General features: G+C 40.9%; 1 protein-coding gene across 1 annotated transcript in view; it reads right to left on the bottom strand.

Annotated features, from left to right (window-relative positions):
* The window catches only part of lingo3b (leucine rich repeat and Ig domain containing 3b), a 32,582-nt gene extending 12,794 nt beyond the window's left edge, over positions 1 to 19,788 (bottom strand). Inside the window, exon 1 of the mRNA XM_072441315.1 lies at positions 19,361 to 19,788. The gene's annotated coding sequence lies outside the window, so the exon portion shown is untranslated. The remainder of the gene's footprint in view (positions 1 to 19,360) is intronic.
* Positions 19,789 to 20,707: the final 919 nt, after the last annotated feature.

The raw sequence follows: 20,707 nt of genomic DNA on the forward strand, positions 1-20,707 counted from the left end.
TAAACATCTGACTCTACAACCAACGACACAATAAACCGTTACGGCAAGTTCATCTGTTTGAAGTGGAATATATTAGGAATTATGATGAAACATTGGCAAGTCGAAGGCATGGAAGTGTATTCAAACTGTTCTCCGTATTCAGGAACTAATGCTACAGCCAACACATTAATAAACAAACACACATTACATCTGAAATCATCCATGCAAACATCAGTAGTAATTATGTAACAGTATGTATTGTGCATAATATGGCATGTGTACACTGACAACAGCTCTTGTGATATGAATAGTAAATCTGACATAATGTGTACTATAATGATTCTCAAAATACGTTACTGTCCATTCCTGTGCTACACCTCATGGGAGCAGAGATGTTTGCTAAAATATATGAAGTGCTTCAATACAAACTGAATCTTAACCTAGAGGAAGGATTCATGAGAGATGATGCTAACCAACCATAAAGAAACAGCAAACAACACTAAAAGGAGATATAAACACCCAACGGACATCAAGTCTGGTACTTTTTTGATTTGTTTCATCATGTTCAAATTATTATTTCAATAACCACTTCATGCTGCCCGGTGGTGGCAGAGTGGTCTTAGCAGCGGCACATATGCCAGGCTCAGCGTCGAGTGATCTTTAGCAGCTAATTTGGAGTTTCATAATTGGAAATCAGAGTTTGCGTTTGATGGCAACCACAGAGCCGATCGGGTGCAAGGTGGTACACGCTCCTTTCTAATAGTCATTTAAACAGATATTATTGCTCATATCTTGATTTACAAAAGACAATAGGATAGGATCATGTAGAGCAAGAACATTTTAAGGCCAGAATTATGTGTTTCACAGCAGTTGTTCCAGAGAAAGAGGCGCAGTTGTTTCAATAGACAGACCTGAAGGAGCCACTTAAGGTCTGTCACACAGCGGCTAGCAGCGTAGCACTGTCCACTCAAATAAATATGCTCTCACCCCCATATCATGCAGTACTGTCCTATTTAATAAAGCCTATGGGTCAAAACATCCTTAAAAAACAAAACACTACTACACTGAAATATATATCACTAAAAGTAATTGATCAAATGAATGTAATGTAAAATAATCAGATTTGCTTGTCTCAAATGTACCGTATATGCATAGGAGGAAGATTGGACGTGCACATGAGCAAAAAGGTTGCTCCAGCTCTGTGTGTATGTTTTCACTTTGAACAACACTGAGCTCAGTGAGGGGGTGGCGGGCGCAGCAGGGGTCTGACTGTGGACTCCCAGGGCGCAGATTGTACTGAGGTGTATCATTTACACCCCCAGGTTCTTCCATTACTGCAAAAATCTCTGGAACAGAAAGGGTAATTACAGCATGGCAGAGATGGTGTTGTATTTTTTTGGTACTAGAACTAGAAGAATAAATACAGAGGTGGGTAGAGTAACCACAACTCAAGTAAGAGTAAGAACGTGTTTGGAAAATTGATTTCATTATAAGGTTGCAATTAAAATGTATTTGAAATCGGATTTATGATTTAATGTATCAGACAGACTGTGATGGAAGGGCACACATGACAGTTTACTGCATCTTCCTTCTCTCTCATCCCCATGTTATGCTCAGCTTTCCTGTCCAATAAATGCCTGCACATTGATGGAGGCAACATGCTCCAGCTCCTTTGAGTACAGCAGTCTTTGTAGATGCCTTCATTTTGTTCCCACTAGACAGCAGTTGTTATTTCTCTCTCTTTCATAATAACCCATCGCTGTAAGCATTCCCTAGACATCGAATCTGTGACAAACTGTGTGTGTGTGTGCGCGTGTGTGTGTGTGTGTGCGTGTGTGTGTGTGTGTGCGCGTGTGAGTGTGTGTGCGCGTGTGAGTGTGTGTGCGTGTGTGTGTGCGCGTGTGAGTGTGTGTGCGTGTGTGTGTGTGTGCGTGTGTGCGTGTGTGTGTGTGCGCGTGTGTGTGTGTGCGTGTGTGTGTGTGTGTGCGTGTGTGCGTGTGTGTGTGTGTGTGCGTGTGTGTGTGTGTGTGCGCGTGTGAGTGTGTGTGCGTGCGTGTGTGTGCGCGTGTGAGTGTGTGTGCGTGTGTGTGTGTGTGTGCGTGTGTGCGTGTGTGTGTGTGCGCGTGTGTGTGTGTGCGTGTGTGTGTGTGTGTGCGTGTGTGCGTGTGTGTGTGTGTGTGTGTGCGCGTGTGTGTGTGTGCGTGTGTGTGTGTGCGTGTGTGCGTGTGTGTGTGTGCGCGTGTGTGTGTGTGCGTGTGTGTGTGTGTGTGCGTGTGTGCGTGTGTGTGTGTGTGTGCGCGTGTGTGTGTGTGCGTGTGTGTGTGTGCGTGTGTGTGTGTTACTCAATGCTGTCCACCTGGCGAACTAAAAATCTCTAACTGTTTTCCATAATGAAAAAGGACAGCCTGAAACCAAACTACCCACAGCGAGCTTTGACGATATCTTAATGAGAAATCCCATGCGTGTTTGAAGTGCAGAATCAAATACGTATAAGCTACTTTCTTCTTTTGAGAGCTGAAGGGCTCTTTGTGACTTTTTTGGTAAATATACAACGTGGGAGCACAGCACAAAATACACTTCATAACCTCATTTGAAACCTCCATTCATTTATGAACTCAAAACCACACATCTGCTTCCATTATATCCCAATTTGACACCGACACAAGCTGAAGGACATATTTGCATCAACATGAAATAAGTATTAATTATTTCCAAGTGTTTACCAGTTTGATAGAGCATCTTTGGATGTTATGTAGATGCCTCTCAGACATCCCCGTGTTGCTGTTTTGCATATACAAATGTAACTATGATGTAATGGCAAATGAGTCAATGAAGTCAGGATTGTTTTTATTAGTTTTATGATATTTCTCATATCCAGCGGCGTTTGGACCTGTTTCTCTCTGCTCAAACAAAGCATGTGAAGAGACATACTGAGAGTGTGAAGACCAAGACACGTGCACACACATGCACACATACGCACGCACACACACACACACACACACGCACAAGCGCACACACATACGTTGGGTTTGCAATTCTTATGAGGACATTGCGCTCATGTTCATTTACATCTGGGACTGATCGTAAATTTAACCACAGTTACTGTGCCACTGGCCAAACCTAAACTCTAACCTTAATCTCCTTTAATCCATATCTCTAAAAGAGGAATATCCCCATAATTTGAGTGTGTATAGATTTTACTCCCCAAAGTGTGATAAATGCTTGCCCAAAAACAAATGGGTGCATGCAAACCTGCACAAGAATGTCTGAAAAACCGTCCAAAACCCGTTTTTGTCAGAGATGTGCTAAATGTCTATAGAGGTGCATGAGCAAAAACAATGTTAAAAAATAAACAAAAGAGGAATGGAACAACCCGATAAACTACTGGGTCACAACTGGGAACTGTATGTATCAATCTGTAGGGTCATAACATAATTAAATGAATGCTAAACATATGCCCCTTTTCCATTAGCACCGGCTCTACTCGACTGGATTTAGCCCTGCTTTAGCGCATTTGGTGTGACCTCTTCAGACAGGTACCCTCTTCCCCCTCGGGCCAAGTCGAGCCAAGCAGGGACTAAACGTAAGGTCCATAGACTGTCAGATGCTGATTGGGTAAAAGTGTAATGTTTGTGCAGCAGGAGACAGAACACCGCTGTGTCTTCTGTAAAACAAGCTGTGCTCAACAGGAGTTTAGTCGCAACCATTTATAAACGTGAGACATAAAATGTAGACCACAAATTAGTCTTATGTGTATGTATTATATGATCCTGGGAGCAAAGACTAAACTATCATGTGAAAAGGCTGCATACTTTACTAGGATAATAAATTAAAGGTGTGCTAAAGCTAGCACAGGGTGTTTCCTGTCCAGAGTAAAATCACTCACTTCAAGAAGAAAACGAGCAGAGCACTGCACTTCTAGTTTAAATGCATGTCCAAACTGTAGTATCATCATTTTAGAAATTCGGTGCAGTGGGGCAGATAAAAGCTTTAAATGCACAGAAAGTTGATGATAAACTGCACAGGTAGTAAGTTTACTGTGTAATGAAGAAGCGTCAGCGACTCTTCCAGCGTGGATTATAAACAAACTCACTTGACGATCTACAGTCGCTTGATTTCTTATTTGTTTTAATAAAGAACGCTTCAAACTGAATTAAGGGAGATGTTTTGCGGACTGGGTTTCATTGAATTGGGGAGGAAATTAACATGGAGGAGAACTGTGTAGTTTAGTTCCACAAGGTGCATAATACAGTTTTGTCCTATTCACTTTTCTCCTTGTGTGTACCCTTCTCCTATGTCTGTAATTCTGTCTGCTTCGCTCTGCTTTATTGGTGGTTACTTTTTTGCTGATGCTTTACAGACATCCTTTCGAGTCTCAAATCATTTGCACCATTTCCACGCCCAGTTTCACACAGCACCACTGAGCAACAGTTGTAATGGAAATGTAATCAGGGCTGAGCAGGGCCACGAGCTCAGAGCCGAGCCGGGTAGGGACTAATGGAAAAATGGCATTTGTATTTGGCACCTTAAAATCTCCATTGGTTTAACAGGCTAACTGAAAATGCTATGATGTGTGACTCCACAATCCTAAGCTTTATAATGTCTTCTGTATTTAAGAATTTACACAGCAGAAAACCAACTAGCTCCAAATGCATCATTTTGTTTCTTGATTTTCTTTTTTTTACCTTTCTTCAAGGTTCAAGGTGCCATAGCAAACCAGTCGCATGGGCATTTTTAGGCTGTTCCACCAAAAAGACAAAAAAAAAACACAAAACTATTACAGAACCCATACATAATTTACTGAAGCTATCATGTGGTTAGCTTTGGTTATTTTTGACTAATTATATCACTTTCCCCTTCTAAATCCAGATGGGGTCATGTGATGCTCAGATCAAAGGTCGAGCCTTATTGTAAATCTCCAGTCTGCTGGTCATTTTAGCCTATAGGCCTCTGGCATTAGTAGCATGCCAGGCTAAAAGAGGACTGGTTGGTTGGAAGATTGGTTTACATTCCTGCAAAAGTCATCACTAAATTTAGGCTTGTTTCATAAACATAGAGCATGTTCAGGGTGTAGCTTACGTGAAAGTAATACACTCCACCACCCTTACTGGCCTTGTCTAGAAGTTATCTCAGTGAATGACCTGAAAAACATCTAGGGAAAATCTTTGATGCATATAAATAACAAATGCCTTAAATCATGCAAATCTTCCACCACAAGTGTCTCGCACATTATTCCGATGTATTTACCAGTTTTCTGTGTTGTACTGTTAGCCAGGACGGGCCTCATCATCGTACAGGCTGGAGGTGCTACACAGTTGTTTGTCAGTCTGAGAGATGTAATAAAAACACCTTTCTGATCTCAGCACAGCCTGATCGCTCTGATGTCTTCACACGTTTGTCGATGTGTAATGTTTTTAGGAGCCAGCGAGTGTTCGGCTCAAAGTTCTGGACACGCGCCAGGTGTTCTGCAAAGCGAGAGACTTACACATCATTAAGTCTGTTATGTGCACCTCTAATGCAAAAATAAACCTGTATTTACAGTACATAGTCTGTTTTAACATGGCAGAGAAAAGCATTTCATTTTGGTTTTCCTGAGGCGTAATTAACCAGCATGTGCGGGGATTATTACACTATTAGCAACAGCAGCGAGTTACACACGTGGGTAAAAATAGATGCAACAAAGAGGTTAGTAATGGGTCCATAGGGAACAAACTCTCACCAATGTAATATGTGGTGTTACAAATAGAGCATTCAACATTTTCAGAATTACTTTAATTTGTTAAAAATATGTAGGTGTTGGATGTCTGTAATACTATTTCTGAATCAATATAGTGATTTATTTTAAAAATATCTTTCATTATGTAAATGTTGTATGAATGGAAATCCTGAAAAGATTGAATTTTCTGTATTCTGGTGCATTTTAGATGTAATATAGCAACTCATCACTCATATGAGGGCCCCCCCCACAGGCCCTAAATGTCCCTGTTCCGCCCCTGCTCCAGCATCACCCGAAGCCCTTCTGGTCTTCTGCAGAACAGCTCCAGATTCCATATAAAAACACTACTGGCTGCAAACTATTGACTGGCTTACAAAAACACGATTTAGAAGTTTGTAAGGTGTTGAACCACTTTACACGCGCCGTGGTGTCAGCTCCGCAGTTCGCCGCACTGGCAGGATGCATCACACGTCTAGTTTCATTAGCTCTTTTTCATGAATTCTAATTTAATATGAGGCCAATACCGTTTTGCTCTTTGTGCTTTGTAGTATACGTATGAGAAGTTATCAGCTGTGTTCCTGATCTGCCTGCGTTTAAACTGTGGATTGTGTATCTGCCCCTGCGCATCTCAAACGTCATGTGGAGAGAGGTGTAACACTTGAATCCTAGTTTGAATTGATAAAAAACTAAATACAGAGTAGGAATACTCCCTGTTTAATTGTAAAAGAACAATGCAGCTGCTGCACAAATAGCCTATGTCATTCAAACCTGCCTGGTCAGGTTGGTGCCCCTTCCTAGCACTTGATGGCCTACGCACTGCACGTCATGTACAAAATGGGAGCACTGTGCAGACAAAACGACATTGCTTTGACGGTCCCTCTTTCACCACTCCTCAGATTGATTTCCCACCGATACACGGCCACCGCTCTTCGCTTACTTCGAAGCCATTTTGGGACTAAAGCGAAAAAAAGAAATCAGCTACGTAATGTAAAGGGTCCAAAGGAAAACAGCGTCACAGTTTTCACCCTGTAAACAGCAGACTTGGTTGTTATAGATATCCAAAATATAACATAATGATCCCGCTTTTTAATAGCTTCCTGCACTGCCAAATAGTCCCACACTTAAGTACGCTCTTATTTACATAATTTCCACAAATAGTAAAAATAGCATCAACGATTTACTTAAACTTGACTGGTCTTGGAGGAAAAATGAATAGTTCCCAACATTCATTTTGAGTGGCATCTAGTTTGACAAGCGAGTGACGTGTCTGGAATTAGCTCTGCCCTCCGGAACTGTGTGTCCTTATTACTGGTGTGACATTAGCATGACTCATTAGCGATATTTCTCACACATGCATCCCAGCCGCTTTGTCTGCAGCTGATGAAACCACATTTGGAGGTGTCTGCACTGAAAACTAAAAGTTATTTCAAGGTTATGACTATTATGGGATGTTGCAAAAAGATGGTAAACAGCTTTAGCAGAAGCACCAAACTCCCTCACGACTGCTCTGATTGCAAAGCAGTAGACGGGATATAAAGTGGGGTGTCGGATCCTTGCTGTAGGTTAATGAGCTTGCAGATAAGAAAAATGGTGGGGCGATCCATGGGACACATGACTGGGAGCTAAAACACGTTTGTACGCCCTCGTAATAGCCGCAGAAGGCAAGCAACTCCCTGGAGACAGCGTCACTTAACCCTATAGACCACAATTGAATGTATTGTACTGTATATAGTGTATTCTTCTTTTGTATAAACAAGAATAAAATTATTTCAATTTTCTGCTTGGTTAAGTGAGAGACAGAAAGATACAGGGGATCTTACAGCACCTTTATGCCACTATGAATTTGAAAAGGAGATGAAAGGCAATGACAGGTTGAATATTGAAATAGAAAGCATAGAAGCGCTTGCATAATGTGATGGGTATAGTGCACCGGGAGGGCTATGACGGACAATGAGGACAGTAAAGTGCATGTGCTAGATGGAGAGGAGCCGGGGAAAGGCAACATGGAGGAGAGACACAAGGGGCAGTGTGTTTCCGTCTGTCACTAATGATCGAGGAAGGTCAAAGCCATTCCACAGTTGAGGAAATCTAATGATGCAAATTTGGCTGTATGCTGGGTTAAGGCACATCAGAGGCTGGGGATTTCTGATGCATCCACGTTATGGATTTAGAGAAATATGTTCATCCTGAGGCCTTGTGCCTTCTAGTATTCTGTCTATGGCTAGAGTTTTCCCCTTTTTGCAAAGTAAAATCCACAATTACAGTCCTGAACTGAAGTTTGGAAAGTGTGAATTTATAACATAGAAAGAGTGAAAAGTCAGATTTCTTATTATCTTGCATATATATAATTTCACAGTTTTTGTTTTGGACATATGCTAAATTAGAATATCGAGTATAACTTCTGTAATTTAGATTAAACATGTTAAAAATGAACTCAAAAAGAGATGATTGAAGATCAAATGGTCAGAAACATGTAGTATAATCAAACAATGTTAAAGTGATATTTTAGTAATTTTGTGGTTGATCAGAAAAATATCATTGCCACCATCAGTGAACCAAATTCACAAAATAATCAGTAGACAGTCAACTTAACAACTGAAGATCTACAGCCCTGGTGCATTGTGAAAATGTTGTCTGGATACCTTTATCAAGATAATATCCAAATAATATTGAGACATTCATTTTAGTAAATATTGCCCATTCCTAGTATATATCCAAGTCATGTTTCAAAGAATATTGTTGATGTAATTCTGATCCCGCAGAAAAGTCCAGGTGCAGCCCAGAGCAATCAAGAGAAGGTTTGATATAACTGCATCCAAATAAACACATGAGACTGAGTGGCAGACCAGTTTGTGGGATGAAAATACACCCCTCTGTCAACAGTGTGAGGAAATGAGGAGACGGGGGGCTAGACTTCTGCTACTGTCTTTGAAGAGCAACATGAGGCCTGGTCCTCATTGGGGGGTATAATTCAAATTTACATCACTTTGACCTGAATGCATAAAGTCTACTGCAAAATGCACAATCTTTCCTCGTTGGCTCAAAATACACCATCGCAGGGCTCCTTTTTAAAGTCAAAGTGAATAAAACATGCACAAAGCGTATAATCGTGTACATACGAGATGTATAGGCGATCGGAATGGAGGAGAATTGCATATGCAAACATGGCTGGGAAGAAGACAGCAGAGTAATTGCACAGCTTCATGGATGACAGTGGCCCTGATATCCTGCAAGCTCATTGGCTACATCATTCGTCCGAAACAACCAATCAAAGCCACCACTTAAATTGTGTAAATGAAAAGGGGGAAAGAGGGGGAAAAATGGAGGAGGTGTGAAGACATAGAGAAGAAAAGAGAGGGGAGTTAGCCGAGGAGGGAAGAATGGGCGCTAGGATCCTTTGTAGTACTGAAACAAAAGCAGCCGTCCCAAAGCACTGATAACAATGTTGAGCATGTCGTGTCGCTCATGACTGTAGCTTGAGTGAGCGTGTGGGGAGTGTGAGGCAAGGCGCAAGTGTTACAGAGGAAAAGAGGAGCCAAGGCAAGACTTTCCAGATTCTACTTCTCACTAGATTCTCCCAGGAGGCCAAATATACCTCGTTCCTTCCACACATGTATGGCTTGAACGCAAAAGCTGTGAAGTCTTAGTAAACATGCCGCACCGAAAGCCAGAACAGCCACAGATCGTTGTGTGAGGAAGAGGAGGAGGTGTCACCAGGGACAAGGTTTCTGCAAAGGTCACCAAAGAGGCAGAGCAAATAATTTTGTAAGATGGGAAAATGGAGGAGTGATGAAAAAAAAAGAGTGGAGAAGAGTAGATGAAAAAGAGGATGAGTCAGAAGAGGGAGGGCTCTGGGCAGGTTGGGGACAGTTCAGGGTCAGTGCGGTGATTGACAGGCGATGTAGTGTTATCCTGTCTACATCTGGGGTTCAAAGCACTGCCAGGGGTTCTGTGAGAGACAATATCAGAAGAGCAGAGAAAAGAGGTGAACTTTCCCATACCACAATATGGTCACACCCCATTGTAATGAACATTTTCTATCAAATTATTCATATTAAATGGAGAAACTGTAGGATGGGATCTCACAAATGCTATGTCCAATTGCTTGGACAAAAAGAAGGGTTAGTGCTGGTGGGTCACATGCCTTGAGAAGCCATAGTTCCAACAAGAGGTGCTACAAAAATAAAAATAATAAATATATATATATACAAATTGCACCAAGTTCTGATGCTAAAAACATATGCAGGACAGCACATGTCTAAACACATTTTGCAGAGTAAATCATCCAAAAAGAAAAAAATAAGCAAATCCAAAAAATAGCAATCCATCTTTAGTGTACCAAGACTGGACATAGAGTGATCTACTGATAAATTACCTTGATGCACCTCTACAAGTTCATGTTCCCCTGTGGCTTAATTCATTTGTGGCTCATTGGTATAGGATGTTGTGCACAAACAGAACTTCCAAGTTGGAACTAAACTGGGATAAAATCTAAAACAAAACATGGATTACAATTTCACTAAACCAGGAGTAGAACAGGACCAAACCAAGACTACATCAGGACCAAACTTCAAATAAAGACCACATCAGGGTTAGTGTTTGAACTCACCCATAGGAAAAATAATTAGCAAAATGTTTGTGTTTTCTTGCCAGTCAGTAAACTTTGTACTTTCACGGTAATAGTTAGCGGCTGAGACATCCACACAATCGGGAACAGAGTGTAAAAGTCCTGCTGGACGGATGATCTCACTACTGACAACTGTGATATTTGTCCTGTGGTACATCCTTGACTTTGGATCTTTTAGCTCCAAGAATGTCATTGTGAGCCAAAATCACCTTTTACAATTGATTAAAGCATGTTTGTTCTTGTATAACATCCAAACCTTGTGTGATATTTCCCAAGGTGAGGGAATTTGCGAGGTGGACCACTCCTGAGACAGCACTGTGACTGACACTCTGAGGGTCTAAATTCAAACACTTGTTATTACTCTTTCTTTACTAAGCTCTATCGTAGCTTGTTTGTGTTCACACGGTCAGGCCTGATACGTTTCTATAATGCCTTTGGAGAAACCTCACTTGAGTGCGTAGATGTCTCTGTGAGTGTGTATCCGAGCGCATGATAGACCGTATGTCCAGATGTCTACATGTTGTGCATGTGCAGATCATATACAGTACATGTTCATTTAGACAAAGCATCCAATGAATATGAATATACTGGGTTCTTTTTTCTAGATTTTGTCACTCCAAAGGCTTTATTTGACAGGACAGCTGAAACATAAAATAGGTAGAGAGAGGGTGAGAAATCAGCAAATGGTTGAGGCCAGGATGTGAACCAACGCAGAGGTTTTAACAACCACATATTACTATTTTGTGTTGTTATTATGGTGTGCTTCATTTGAGGTTCATCTAACCAGTGTGACACTATCTTGTGTGCATTACCTTAAAATAAATGGGTAAATTGTAAGGATAAAGGACAATATAGCGTAACTGTGTCAGCTGACTGTACTTGATATTGCAGTATGATTTTTGTCTCATTTTACGTAGCTAAATAAATAAATAAATAAATAAATAAAAAAACACATGGATCTCTAACATGAGCCAAACAGTACATGTTGTAGCCACACTACAAGAAGTCGGCAGTGAGCAAATTGCCACCACAATGAGATGATATGTTGGAACATTTAAGGTGGCTACATTTACCACTCACATTTATCCTTCTGTCTTAGATTTACTAAAGACAACACAAACATCTATTTTAAAGATTCCAAGTTTCTACCCCGAGGAGGATAAAAGGAGAATCCAGAATGGACTACACAATGTGTAGAGTGTGCAAGATTTGTTGTTGCTATCACAAAACAGTTGATAAGAAAATAATAAAAATAGTTGTGTGACTGCGGTACATTTCCTTCCAATATTATGTTTGCTACAACAGGTCTAAATGTTTTGCCCCACAGTCACAGACATGAAGCAGACTGCGAGTCCTTCCACTTTGAAGGATCACCAAATGCAAACCGAGAGCATTCAATAACAGCCATTTAAAATGCCAACTCCAAGTCAAATGTCCCAAACTTCGACTGTTCAGTAACAAGATCAGTGGAGGTGTTTGAGAGAGGTCTGACATGAGCCGTCTCCCGCCTTCACCATCAAAGCCTTCAGCCGCAGAGCAGCACCTCTTAAAGTAAGTCTTGTGCACTAAATCTGACAGACAACAAGATAGAGCGAGAACAGGGCTTTCAGACGACAGGAATACAATAGAGGCATGAGACCTGTAATGGTGAAACATTGCACTAACAACACAATTTACACAGTCATAATTTTAGTGAGTGATTAGATTTAGTAATCATTGACGTTAAAGTTCAACTCTAATTTAATAAAATATGATACACTGTTTTCGTGTTTTTTCTAACTTGACTTTAATACTGAGGACAACTGCAATAAATGTTCTTTAGAAAGCTCTTTAATTTTATTTTATAGATAGATGAAAACCTTTCTAAATCTACACAGGAAAGGTTTGACAAATATTTTGATAGCCCTGCAGACTGTACTAAACCTTACTTTAATGAATTTGTCTATAACAGAACAACAACAGATAGAACAACTTACCATGTACATTTTTTTATCAGATGGAAGTTCATATTTCAATATCTGTTCCTGCAATTTCCAATTGCTGCTAATTTTGAGATACAGCCCAAGCGTATACCAAATTCCCTTCAGCATGCAGTCCCATCAAAGTCCATGAGACAAAGAAGAATCTGCTGTATCTGTGTGAGAAAGGAGGCAAACTGGTGTGACAAATAATATATCCAGACAAGTAAATGAAGAAAAGAATAGTTGCTGCGTGAAAGGTGTTGACAGCTTTCCGCTCCAAAATAGCTTCAATTGTGCCGAGCTCCAAAATACTACAGTTTTTTTTTTTAAATCCTTATTTCAACCCCTCGTGACTGAATTATGTATTCTGAACCAATGACATGAAGCGGAGGTGACAAAGAGGTATTGCTCTATTTTGATTTCCATAATAAATTCATGACTGCCTGTTCTAAAGGGAGGAGGAAAAGAGACACTGCAGTGAGGGACAGATTGTGAGAGGTTGAATAACTCATAAAAAGGTAAATGGAGACATAAAATCATAGAAAACCTCCCACACATGACACCACCACTGACACAGCAATTAGTCTAGGCCGATGGCGAGCCCAAGAGGAAAGAAATGACTAATATGCTAATAATATAAATTAATTTTGTGCATAAAGGAACTGTGCCCACAGAAGCCACCATGAGTCTTTTGAAAGTAATGGAAGTTGTCACAGGAACAAAGAGAAACAAAAGTGCAAAGTATCAGTGTAATTAAAGTGGCATTTGATGTTGTGCAAACAACCACTAATGTAAAATTGACCTAATCTAACCAGTTTATTTAAAGAACTTCCTCTTAGGAATAAATATCAATATTGCTATCGCATTAGATTTTGTATTAAATACATACCATTAGTTACATATATATATATATATATATATACAATATCCTTGAGATTTCATAATTTAGTTTGTGAATAATGCTCTGTAGGACCTTGGCGGATTAGCTTTTAGTACAACTATTTTGACATTGGCCGTTTTAAACGACACTGTATAAAGACATACATGTGGTCAGGCCTCCCCAGTAACCGCTGGTACAGTAGTGTGGGTGACGCACGCGTGTGGCTCTGAGAGAGTGCTGAGTCCCCGGGCTCAGGGCTGTTTGTGTGGCAGCCAGGCAGAAGTAATTTGGGAATCTGTGTTTCCTCAAAGCCAAATGTATGTCTGCGTGCACAGGATCAGTGCTCAAGGATTTTACACAAGATCTAGGGTCTGAAACACACCTGACAAAGACCTAAAATAGTTTATAAAATAGGATCTGCAAATTACAAAAACATGTGTGTAACACGCCATGTGTTTAAATTCCTTCAAAATATAAAATCAGCATGGTTTATCCTAACATTGTCAAAAATCTCTGGTTTACAAAGGTGAAACATTGTTGCGTTATGTTGTACTGTGAATAAAGTGTATATTGTTCAGGCATATTACCTGTTGTAAGTGTTCTACTGTCTGATAAAAAAACCTTTAAGGTACTATAGTGTCATTTCCATGGAAAGGCCACAGCAATGTTCACATTATAAATTCAGCTCAGGCAGGAAGCCAGAAATGATATTTGAATCATTAAAATCCAATTTGAAGGACCAGGTCAAGGCTCTCAATCATCGGCATCAGCTGTGCAAGTAGTGGCTAGAAATGTTAGCTCCAAACCAAACATAGATCAGGAAGGCAATCAACAGCAATATAGCATTTATTAGCAGCTCATATCATTATTATGAGAAAGGCAGTGGTGAAATGAGATGAAAAAGTGACAAAAAGAGAGTGACACAGACGAGTTAGAAAGATTGACCTTGTGTGTGAGTGTGGGTGAACGAGGTGTTGGACCGTACAAGTCATGTGGTTACAGTTAATGAATAATGCTGTGTTCTGCAGATGGCATCACAGTAACCATCATGAGCGTGTGTTCAAACCCTTACACATGAGGTCATCATTAAATTAGTCTTGACTAGAGCCCAGAGTGTGAATTGTTTATGAGAATAGACAAGCAATTTAAACAATCCTAAATTAAAATTTTTGTTGTTGTGAAATGAATGCAGCATAAAATTGTACAACAATCTCATATCACGTTAAAATACAATGAATCTTTGTAATGTAAATGTAACCACTGAAACATTTACACCATACTCCAGTTTATTTTGTAGTGTTGCACATCGAATATTAGTAAGTATTGTTTTTGTTTAATTTTTTTCAAGCTTTATTATTACTTATAATATTCCTTCTCTGGCACGCTTCATTCCCCCGACACAGTTAGGAACAGTTGATTTGGTTAGGTTTAAGGCTTTGACATATGTTAGCTAACAGGGTCTTGGAAAAGCTGCATTGTGACTTTGTGAAAAACATTTATTCAGCACTGATAAGACTGAGGAACCTCAAATAAAACTAAAAACCTGTGGCATTGAACAATAACCAGGTTCATTTTAGCTTAAGAGACAAACGTTCTGCCCAGTCTGTCTCATACTAGACAATACCAAGGGACTTGGGAGGAGGTGATTGATCACCTGGGCATTGGGATGACTTAGTGGCTTTCATTCTGTGAGAAGAATGCAGCTATTTTGTCTTCGGATCACAGAGACCGATAATATTTGTCCTGGATGCTGACTCAAGACTGCATTGTGGTGCAGCTGTCCACAGAACATAATTCTATAAGATCATACGATAAATGGAAAGTTTAGATCAATGTATTTCTTAATTAAAAACTAAGGATAAGGCCAAACTAAATGTGCATGCAATAGAACAAACTGACCCTATATAGCAAAAAGGACTTCAGTTGAGGGTGGCCCACAAATGAGCTGCATCATTAAAACAAAAGGTGATACTATTTAACCTGCATTAACATTCAATTAGCAACAGCAGCCATGTATAACTGCACAATTGAACAACCGCTGCACACACATACGTGCTGAAAAGGGTAATCTCATTGACCCGCATTAACATTTGCAAAGGGACGAGTGACACAGGTGAGATGGGGCCAAAAAACTTCACGACCCGCATCAACATTTGATGAAGTCTGGGAAATGAGAGCTTAACTCAAGCAGAGGACTGTGATGAGAGGTGTGCGACACAGGACGCACACGCCGAGACTCCTGCGGTAACAGGTGAGAGCACACTCCACATCGTTAACACCAACACCGCTTTTTAATGATTCTGTTCATTTAGACGGCTGCAACGAGCCAGAGAATGAAAGAGTTCAGACTCCGATAAAGACAACTGGGACTATATGCGTACTATTACTTACAGTAGAGTACAAGATGCAACAGCAAGACATAGTCGACAGAGATTTGTATTGTGCCAGTGGTTTGTGTTAGCTGATTTCCACATCTGAGTTTTAAGAACAAGTAAAACAATAACATTTCTTTTTTACTTTCACCTTTTGCATCTTTGATTGATTCACGTTGTCTCCTTTTTAGTTTTAGCAGCCAGTGTAAGAATGATCTAATTTACTCTCTCGCAGACGATTTTCCCACAACAAATGGAGACATGCCTTTAATGAAATACAATATATCAATAAAGCCTTTAATTTCTTTTTGATCCGTGATAAATGTTGCTATTGTAGGCGCCTCTGTGAGATGGCTGTGCGCTGTTTAGGGAAATGGGATTTAAGGATAAACCTAAGTGCGTAGAAACAAATTTCATTAAGATCTTGATTATATTCTTGTTTTGAAGTTGGATTTCAAGCAGACTAACGGAATGAGCCAATCAGTCCACACAAGCTCGGTCATTAGCAGAATTAGAGGCGATATCAGGTGACGCTGAATCCACTTTCACTCCCCCACAACTCACGGAGAGAGTGAGGTAAAGTGAAGCAGGCGGCCCCGGTGAAGGCAACAACAAATTGCAACAAACATCGGAATAAGAAAGGCCTGGGGTCGCCTGTGGGATAATGTGGTGCAGAAAGTAAATTAGAGAAAGTAAAATAGGAAGTGAAAAGAGCAAGAATGAGAAGAGAGAGAGAGTGAATGATCCATGGCAACCGAGTGAGATGGTGAGGCGAGAGGTCAGCGGTGAAGGAGGTGTCCAGGACCGAGGAGGAGCTGGACTTCACCTCGTTCAAATTCAGCCCCGGTCACCGGTTGTTGCATGTGTTTGCGTTGTAAGCGTGCGACAAAACCAGCAGCCAAGGCAAGCGCACGAGAACTCTTTCAAGACTGTACAATAAAAACATATGTAAACAATGTAGACAAAGACAATGCAACAGTTGTTTACGGTTTAATACAGTGAAGAACTACTTACATATACCGTATTTTCCGGACTATAAGTCACACCGGAGTATAAGTCGCACCAGCCAAAAAATGCATAATAGAGAAGAAAAAAAACATATAAGTCGCACTGGTGTATGAAATGCAAGTGTGAAAATAACAACATATAAGTCACTCCAGAGTATAAGTATATAAGTATAAATATAAGTATAAATCGAACCCCGGCCAAAACTATGAAAAACGACTTATAGTCCGGAAAATACGGTATTTTACGTACATTTAAAGTATCCATCTACTCTAGTATAAGTGCACCATTTAGGCTGATATTGACCATAAGGGAGTGGATCTGGTGCTGTTATAAACTGGATTCAACACCAAATCTGAATTTGATGCGTCATTGAGAGACTATTACATTTTATCCAATCTATAAACTATTTCTATAAGTATGGCCTGGTTTTCGCTGGCCTCAAGCACACCCAAGATCGATACTTGAGCTTCAATAACACTATGAACCGAACTATTAAATCGAGTTAGGTGATTGACCTCTGAAGCAAGCATTGTAATTGTACACTCTCATAAAGACTTGTTTTATTGTGTAGGTGTATCTGTGGGAAAAGGCTCTGGGTAATTTTGTTCTGCTCCCGTCCCATTGCCCTTGTACACTCCTGCACCTCAATCATGTTCTGCAGCAATCAAATCGCAGCAATCCTCTCCAAGCATAGCGTCCTTAAGAGGAGGATCTCTCAAGATTACTCACTCTCAAAGACTAGCACACACCGGCACAGAGTTCAAAGGCTCCTCCAACACGCCCGTGCATCCCGGTCACCTTCACGATCAAGTCCTCTAAATATTCTGCTCCCATTGAATTAAAACATCCAATCTCATCTCTGTAAAACTGCTCCTTAGCAACGAAAGGCCTCTGTAAGCCATCATCGTGACCCTGACCTTAATATTTGACCTCAAATGCTTTTTCAGAGGATTGCAGGCACGCCCTAAATCAAGTACTTTGCAGTGTCGTCACACTGGGGGGAGCTGCATGTATTTCTATGGAGGAATGTTCCACCGTTACCATGGCAACTCAATGCACACATGAGCAAACACACCTGGATGAGTTTTTAGATGGACTGACAACTCAAGAAGAAAATGAGGAACCTGAGCTCAAGATGGGTTTATGATCAAGTCAGTTGTTTGTATTGTCAGATTGTGAGAAACAAAGCTCAGATTAAAGTCGAATTTAAGTAACAGAGCTACAAAGCGTTGATGACATCATGTGACAAGTATAGCAATAAGTGGAAAACCTGACTTTTAATTAGTGGCATAAATAAAATAGACCTACAGTCATAGAAAGGTCATCTACATTAGAATGTCTAACTTTTAGTGCTGTTGTGAGGGGTCAAATCGTACTGGGCGGGGCCTATTTAAATACAGTGTTTTTTTGTGCTACAAATATAATCTTGTGTATGTATTATATGTTTTTCTTTAGTTTTTTCTAAATAATGGATACTTTGTTTAGTGCATTGTAGAGTTATAGGACTTGACTGTGCATAATTAAATAGGACCTGTATAAAAATGTAAATAAGGACAAGCCTTTAAAGCAAAGAAATAGTGATATACTGTTAACAGGTGCAACGGTTCTCTCTGCTACTCTCTCTCTCGCTCTGTTCCTGCAGGGCTGCCTCAGAACCACCACTTTGCTTCTGTGTCCAGTCAAGGAAAAAGACATCAGCATCTGTCAACGCCAGAATGCCAGCCCATCACCTCCACTGCTCCAAGGCCATTTATCTGCTCCTTAACGTTCTGTCAGTTTGACCCTTCTCTCTCTTTCGTCATCCCTATGTCAGGAACCATGAGCTGTTTCCATGTTATTTACCTAATTTTGCAGCTTCAAAGTAGTTATTTATTTTCCTGAAAATACATACCTTAATATTTCTTTTGCAGCCAAATAGAATATTTGTTTTATTCATTCATTAGGCAAAAAGCAAGTTTAGAAACAAAAACTAAATAATGAGAGGCAGGAAATACTAAGCAAAAACAACATGTTCTATATTTATACATCTGAGGGGTGGAAATGACTTCCCTTAGCCTCCATTATCGTGATCAGCAGAGGGATTTTACCTTGGCACGCTGACCACAGAGGGAAGAGTCAGGAAAAGGTAATTGCCATAGAGATAAAACAGAAGATATGATCTGGCTTTGCAAGAGGTGAGGAGACATGAACTGGAACACGGGAGACAAAACATTCAGGGAAAGAAATGCCCTGACAATGATTGAGACTCAGGGGAGGCAGGGTTTAGGCTGAAGCTCATGCACACTGTCCCTGCTGTGTGTTGCCAGACATATGAGCCCGACCACAACATGACACAACACATGGCCCAACATGTCATGTTTCAGCGAGGCATCCCGCAATGCCGCGTGGGTAAGCTGAGACCCGCAAATATCCAAAAACAACAGTAACTCCTGGCTTTTGGGCACTGCTCAGCCTATCCTTTTAGATTTATTACACAAGAACGATTTATGACAGAACAGCAAACAACTCAAGCAAATGTAATTGTAAACGTTAGAGCAATAAAGACCAGTGTTACATTCGTGCGGCGCTCGATGTGACAGCGGAGGCAACACTCACAAAATGGTGCGCAACAATAATACAACATTAAAGACACTAATCACGAGCCGTAAACTACAGACACATACAACGGCACTGCCTGAAGTGTCTGAGGTCAAGTAGGGAGACTTGTCAGAGTGGGTAGTCGTCAAGGCTGGAGACCTGCACTGTTGCTTCTTCTCCATTGTAAAAAACACGACAATAAAGCGACACACGCAGACGCACAGAAGCGCGCATACGTACCCGGGATTAAAGCGCGCTCCCTGGTGCCTCCTCATCTGGCCTGCTTTTTTCAGCTTTACAAAATGATGACCCACAAGTTGGTGTCCGCACGTGCCTCTCCTCCCGCACGTCAATCTGTCTCACTCTCTGAGATCAAACCGGTCACTCATGCCTCTTTCCCTCTTTCCCCGTCTCCAAAATTGAGTCCATCCATTCAGATTGGCGGGGCGGGAACGGCGGTGATGTTGTCCTGTGCTGCTCAGAGGGTCACGGTGCCCTCCATCTCTCACCGTCGTGGCTCTCGGAGTATGACTGTCGGAGGGGAGGGAAAGGAGAAGAGCGCGCTGTTGCCGGAGCCGTCGCCTCGCAGCCTCCGTCTCTGTGCGCGTCTCTCCCTCCCGCGCGTAGCATGCCTTTCATCTCACGCCTCTCTCCCCTCTGAACCCCCTCCATCTCTTTTTCCCTCACTTCACTGTCTCTCTGCGTCTGCACCGGCAGCTTAAATTCACCATTCACCCATAGAACGTTTGCGCTTTGAGGGACACGCTCCGAATAGACATCAGGCAAATTGTACAAAGCAGGCAGCGCGTCACCGATGGAAATAACCAAAAGGAATTCCCTTGTTACCACGTCTATTTGGATAAGGCATTTGAACATTTCATAAACAATCAGTTGCTTCAGGTAGGAGGCTAAGGGTAGAGTGAGTTGCTTATTAGAATTAACAACTGCCAAACTCTTATTTCCTTTTAAATTGTAGGGCCCACCACAGTAATTAAACGGGCCTAATTTGACATCTATCAACAAGACACTGACAGTGCCTAAAGGCAACAAACTGAATCCTATTATATATATCTTTTTTTTTTACATGAATTGGAGTTGGGGCATCTCTAATCAAGTCTGGCATGCTGTGTTCCAACATATGGAATGTTATAGAGTCAAACTACCTGAAACTAACAGATTTTGAGAAAGCAAGTGACCTTTCCCCAAAACAAGCGCTCCCCTCACCAGTTCAACGCTGCCACTAAAGGTGAGCTAATGAGATGTACATTTTTAGAGAATATTTTACATAAATAATAACTTAACAATAACGGTCTATATTTCAGTTATGAATGGGTCTATTAATGTGAAACAGAACAAGGAAGAAAAATACAAAATGTGCTTGTTTTTTAGTGCAAGCCCAAAAAAGTTGCTATAAAGAAGTGGACTTTGCAACTATCTGCTAACAAGTAAAGGAGGCCAGAGCAAATTGTTCAAGATAAGGTAGACCTGCACAGATCCGATCCATGTTGATCTGATTTCCAGTGTTTGGGTTAAGAGCAGCAGTTTTTTCTGTGCCCTCATTGGACACTTCAACTCTCCTTGATCGTC

This window comes from Eucyclogobius newberryi, unplaced genomic scaffold, assembly GCF_026437365.1.
Source record: "Eucyclogobius newberryi isolate DKJ021-1_F unplaced genomic scaffold, fEucNew1.0.hap1 SCAF_12, whole genome shotgun sequence".
NCBI classification, from domain to species: domain Eukaryota; kingdom Metazoa; phylum Chordata; class Actinopteri; order Gobiiformes; family Gobiidae; genus Eucyclogobius; species Eucyclogobius newberryi.